The following is a 6,662-nucleotide window of genomic DNA, read 5'->3' as shown; positions in this document are numbered from 1 at the left end:
TGAAAAAGGTTCATTTACCTAAAAGTCAACTTTGGATCAACCATTTTTCACTTTAAGCCTATATTTTCACCAAAGTTGCCCGAATTCGGTCTAGGCACCCCGGGAAGCATTTCAGCGGTTCCCTCGGTTCAAAAGCGAGCTAATCAATGCTCGAGAACGGGAAAAAATTCGGAAAGAACTATAATGACCAAACGGGTCGTTACATGTTTCCCCTTGTTTTTCCTTGGAAACAATCAAATTGTTGTAACACTAACTTGCACAAAAGTGTTATTTTCCTCCACACTTTGCTCTAGCTAAAATTTTCCATTAGTGGACAATGGTTCAAGAACATTTTGAGTTGGTATAATTACATTAGTTCGACACACAACTGAACATTCCCCGTCACACCTCTTTCCCGACTTGGTGAGTTATTTCAACTAGCCGAGGAACCAATACGATTTTCCCACTGAATTTTTGTGTGCAACCAATTTCCAATTTCAAATTGCATTCTCGTTTTCAACTTGCAATACAAGTTTCCTAGAATTTTCAGCTGCTTCAACATCAACTATATCAGTTAGTTTTTGCCCTGGATCAACTTGCGATACATCGACCCCAACTCATGGTGTTGCCCCTGATTTTTCGATTGAATTAATACTTAATTTCTTCCCAGATTCTCGCATATCAGTAGAAGCAACATTAAGAGCCACCAATGGAACTTTTTCTAATGTAGCATCGACTGGTTTTGATGCTAAAATAGTAGTCAAGTCCGCCTCCAATGTGGCTGCACAATTTTGCAATGGAACCTTTTAAATGCCTTTTTTTTTCCAGAAGTTATTTTGTGAAAAAAATTACCTGTATCAACTTGCATTGTGGTTGAAAGATTTTGCTCAGAATTGAAAGCAACCAGTGCATCAAGTTGATCGACGTTTGCGACTTTGGATTGCTCTTTCACAGCTTCTCTAATTGTCGTCAACTGCTGCCCATATTTTAAATTCAACACCTTATAACCTTTATTGTGCTAAGGCACCTCTGAAATACCTCTGTTTCCAAAGTTTTCACCTGATGAAAGTTTTTTGCTTAGAAGTTGCAGCAACCAGTGCACCAGTTTCTTTATATCCAGTTTTTGAATTCAATCAATGCATTACTAATAGTGGGACTGGAATCATCTACTCATTTTCCTACCTGTCAAGCCCTTATTTTTTTTTTATCTAAAATTGTACGCATCACCTTGAAATTTTTGAACACTTCCAGCCTTATATTCCCCATTAACTTATGGACATCTTCTGAGTAATACCACTACACTTCTGGTGCTTGTACTTCACTTGTTGATAATTCAAATACTGAGACACATACTCCACTATGTCCCTATACATCCGACACCATCAATAATATTGTTTCAAATCCCAATACATCTTTGTAGCCCCCGGGGGAATAGAGTAACTCGAACTGTGGCCCTTTTCTATGATCAACCTAGTCAAATCACATGTCTAAGGAACACATATGCAATCTTTGATCCTCAACACACTCTCATCATCAAGAATTGCCTCCTTGGCCTTTCCTTGCAACACATTGTCCCAAATCTTGCACAACTTCTCATCATCGAACTGTTGAGTCTTAATCTGCTTCAATAAAGAAGACCTTGCCTCCATACAAGAACTAAAACCTTTTCAGGTTCCAAAATATCAAGTCTCACCAAATTGTTGAACAAAGACTGAACATCCATAGTGAAAGGACGTTCTCCCACCTGTAACCAAACTAGGCTTCCTATATGTACTCACTACCTTCCAGCTCAAGGCATCCTCCATTACATTGGCCTGCCCCCAAATGTAAAGGATAATTATGCCATAATCCTTGAGCAACTCCAACCACCTCTATTGCCTCAAATTGAGATCCCTCTGATTAAATATATGCTGGAGACTATGATGATCGGTACCTCACAATATACACCATATATAAAGGTAATGCCTCCAAATCTTCAATACAAACACTACCGTCGCGAACTCCAAATCATGAGTGGGGTAATTCTTTTCTTGCACCTTAAACTGCCTCGTCGCATAAGCTATCACCTTTCCTTTATGAATCATAACACAACCAAGTTCAATTCTTGAAGCAACATAGCATACGGTAAAGCCCTTTTGCTCCATAGGCAAAGTCAAAATTAGAGTTGTAGTCAACAAAGTCTTGACCTTTTGAAAGCTTGTATGACACTCATCCCACCATTGAAAATTCACATTCTTTTGAGTTAATATGGTCAATAGGGGATGCAATCGACAAAGCCCCTCCACAAAATGCCAATAATAACCTGTGAGGCCAATAAAATTCTAGATCTCTGTGATCGAGGTAAATCTAAGCCAATCCCGAACTACCTAAATCTTTTTGGGATTCATCATAATACCATCCTTAGACACTAGATGTTCTGAGCCAAAATTTACACTTCGAAAACATGACATAAAGTTGCTTCTCCATCAGAATCCCAAACACAATCCTCAAATGCTACCTATGCTCCTCTCTGCTACAAGAGTATATCAAGATGTCATCGATGAAGACAATAACTAACGAATCCAAATGTGTTCTGAACACCCTGCTACTATAGCATTGGTCAGCCCAAAGAATATCACCAAAAACTCATAATGGCCATATCGAATCCTGAAAGCCGACCTAAGGATATCCTCCGCCCTAATCTTCAACTGATGTTAACTAACCTCAAATCAATCATAGAGAAGACCAAATGCACCTTCAAGCTAATCCAAAAAGTCATCAATGTGAGATATCAGATACTTGTTCTAATCATCATTTTGTTCAACTGCCGATAGTCGATAAACATACGCATAGTTCCGTCCTTTTTCTTCACAAATAGCACGAGACCACCCCAAGGAGAAACACAAGTTCTAATGAATTCCTTGCTCAATAAATCTTGTAATTGTTCTTTTGATTCCTTAAACTCAGCTTGTACCATTCGGTGCGGTGGACTAGAAAAGGGCTAAGTGTTCGACTCCAAGTTAATGCAAAAATGAATTTCCTGATTGGTTGAATGTCACGACCCAACCACGGGGCCATGACAGGTACCCAGTCTTGGCTACCGAGCACCCCTTATCATACTATCATACTATTTATCGTTCAATCCGTACTGTCACGACCCAACCCCTTAGGTCGTGACTAGTGCCCGAGATGGACACTCGTACACATTTGCTAGCCAAAATCTACTTGCGTTTAGCATATTAAGGGCTTATATACATACCAAACAAAACGTCATTTAAAACCATCATGTATAATATCACACACAAGCCGGTCAGGCTGTCGTAGTGTAGGGAAATGCCAAACGTAAACCATTCTAACATAACTGGACAATAACCACCCATGACCCACATACATGTCTACAGGCCTCTAAGAGTAACAACATTGTCATATGGAGGGACAGGGCCCCACCGTACCCTAATTAGACATATATATATATATATATATACAACAGAAGGATCTGTACCAAAAGTATAGGCTCCAGAGCAAGGGAGCACTTCAAAGTAGCAGAATGGATATCCTAGGCTGGCGGGTCACCACAACGAGCGTCTGTACCTGCGGGCATGAAACGCAGCCCCCGAAGAAAAGAGGGTCAGTACGGAATATGTACTGAGCATGTAAAGCATGAAATGCAGTAAAGAGGATCATAACTAAAATGGAGATTTACCGGAAACAAGTATGACTTTTAAAACATTAATACACTTGCCTTATGAAATGAAAGTCATGCATGTCAACATCATATATCATATACATGTATAACGTGTCCCGGCCCTCTAGTGAGGGACTCGGTGAATAGAGTCATCATATGCCGTCCTGGCCGCCACCCCTGTATCATCATATCATCATGTCATCATATGATCATATACATATACATATAACGTGTCCCGACCCTCTAGTGAGGGACTCGGTGAACAATGCAGTGGAGTACGCACGAGAACGTGTCCTGGCCCGGGACTCAGTGAAGGAAGTATTGACAGCATGCACGAGCAGAGTAGTGAGAAACCATATGCATATAAATCAATTTTTAGGAATCAACAGATAGGACACTAATCGACACTTGAAGGATCATAGACAGGTTTCGAGTCAATCTTAGTTAACATAAGAAAGTTATGGACGTTGTTCATTACAGAAACCTCTACGAACGTACCAAAGCAATCCGAGACCGTCTATGAAAGTTAGGGACATCAATCCTTATAGAACTCTTTTAGGAATAGGGACTCTTTATGCTTTACTCGCTATTCAATCATACAAAAGGCTCGACCATACTAAGTGTGCTAATGTCAAGAATTGAATAAGAATCGTAAACAACCTCGGAACTAAAGAATAAAGTTACCCCAAGGTGCGTGTCATATCTTACTTACCTCTAGGACATGCCAAAAGAAAGAAAGGGTAAGCCTTACATACCTTGCCCGCTTTCTAAGCTAATCCGAACTTAAGTCTCGGCTTTCCTAAGATCTACAACAACGTCAGAAGATAGCAACCATTAGCTATAGGTATTTAGGAATCCGATTCTAAGCTAGCAATTCACCTACAGAAATTCGGGCAGCATTTCCCCTGTAAATTCAACAACCCCGAGAATTCCACTCGGCCAATTCATCAACAACAATACCAACAATCATATTAACAACTTCAACAATTAATTCAAAATGCATTCTAACGTTAGCAACCCTTTCTACATAATTCGACGGCATTCTATTTACATTCAAATTAACCACAACAACCCAACTTACAATCTTCCAAGCTCAATAAGAACAACAACAACACATTCCTCGCTTCCAAGTTCATGAATTATACCAACAACCACACGTTAACAACATCATTCATGCAAATATAAGAAACCATACTAACATCACATTAACTTCCACAACAGACCACAACGATTACTACTTCATTTTAAGACATCAAACCCTCATTTTCATCATGGAATCCACAACAACAACAACCAAAAATATTAAATAAAATCAATTCATCACATCTTACCAAGGTAGGCCCTATATAGCCACAACCCACACACACATATTTCATGAATTTTATCCATTTCTACATACTATAACACTCACAAATCATCCCTAACACATAGAAAAGGAGATTAAATCTTACCTTTACCCTTTAACTTCTCAACTTGGCTAGGGTTGCAAATTGCACAAATGAACGCTTTGCTTGCTCCAACAACTACTCCACGTCAATAACGACCTTCGAATTGGTTGAAATGCTAGAAGAAAATTATTTTTCGATCAACCCCAAGAGCATCAAATTCGGCCAACCATGGCCGAATACTTTTTTTTTTCCTTCTCCAAGCTTCTTGAATTAAAAAGATGAATAATTGTCTTGCTATGTCATCACTTGTCCATATATATACATAGCTCCTACTAATAAAAAGTGGACACATGCCCCCACTCATGGCTTGAGTTAATTGGCCAAGCCATGGGTGGGACCCACACGGCCATAGGTGGCCTTATCATGAACCCTCTTTTGAATTTCCCTTTTTACCCCTAGCCTTTCTCAATATTTCCATACCACTAATAACCAACTTGTGTATTAAAATAAAATTGGAAGGAAAATAATAGCCTTGCCCTTAACTTATCGCGATTATCTTGAAACATTCGAATGTACAAAATACGGGATATAACATTGAAATACTAGGTAGATCCGTCGAAAACACCCCTGAGATCTCACTCACTACTGACACTAACTCAAGAATAGGAATAACGATGCCAGTATCCCAAATATGAGTCAAATATGCCAAGAATCTCTTCTCCACCCATCTGTTGAGTCCTGAGAAAAGTTATCACCCATTTCAGTGCATGACCAAGGGCACCCTTCCACTCCAACTTAGGAACTCCCAGCATAGCTAACGATAACCCTATTGACATGACAGTCCAAGATTGCATGATAAGAGGATAACTAATCCATGCCTAGAATGATGTCAAATTCTACCATGTCTATAATCATCAAATTTTCCCAAGTGTCATACCCCATCAAAATAACCACACAAGATCGATACACTTGATCAACCACTACAGAATCCCCAACAAGAGTAAGAACACAAATAGGAAAATCAAGTGAATATGTAGAGCCTGGTTCAAATAATATTGTAGCTGATTGATGACAGATATGAATAATACCTATAATAACTATATCAGAAGCCTCTATCTCCAGTGTGCCTGGAAATGCATAGCAGAGCACATCCATCCTCAACTTAAGAACTTCTACAACGACCACCTTGGCTGGACTGAGAATCACCCCTACCAAAATGAGCACCACATCTATTGATGTGTGCACTACCTTTAGCCGACTGTGTTGCTGCCCTAGGTATAGAACCCTGACAACCTGAATGTGACCCACTCTGTCTAAACTTGGGGTAGTCCTTTATGTAATGATCCAGATCACCACACTCATAATATTCCCGATGTGCCATAGTCTTCTGAGAAGGGACAGAATAGCTCAAATGACCACCACAACCTGAGAGCATAGAAGAAGAACCATGGAAACCCTATCCCAAATTGAGCACACTGCACCCAGAAGAACCACCTATAGGTGTCTGCATCACTGCCTGAACTGATTTTTGACACCTAATTTTTTACCTCCAATAATTTTATTAAATTATTCGGAGTTTTTGAATCACAAACGAAGTAAAAATGTACATTTTACAAACGAAAAATGATTTT

Source organism: Lycium barbarum, chromosome 7 (assembly GCF_019175385.1).
Source record: "Lycium barbarum isolate Lr01 chromosome 7, ASM1917538v2, whole genome shotgun sequence".
Taxonomy (NCBI): domain Eukaryota; kingdom Viridiplantae; phylum Streptophyta; class Magnoliopsida; order Solanales; family Solanaceae; genus Lycium; species Lycium barbarum.
Note: the sequence above shows the minus strand (reverse complement) of the source record.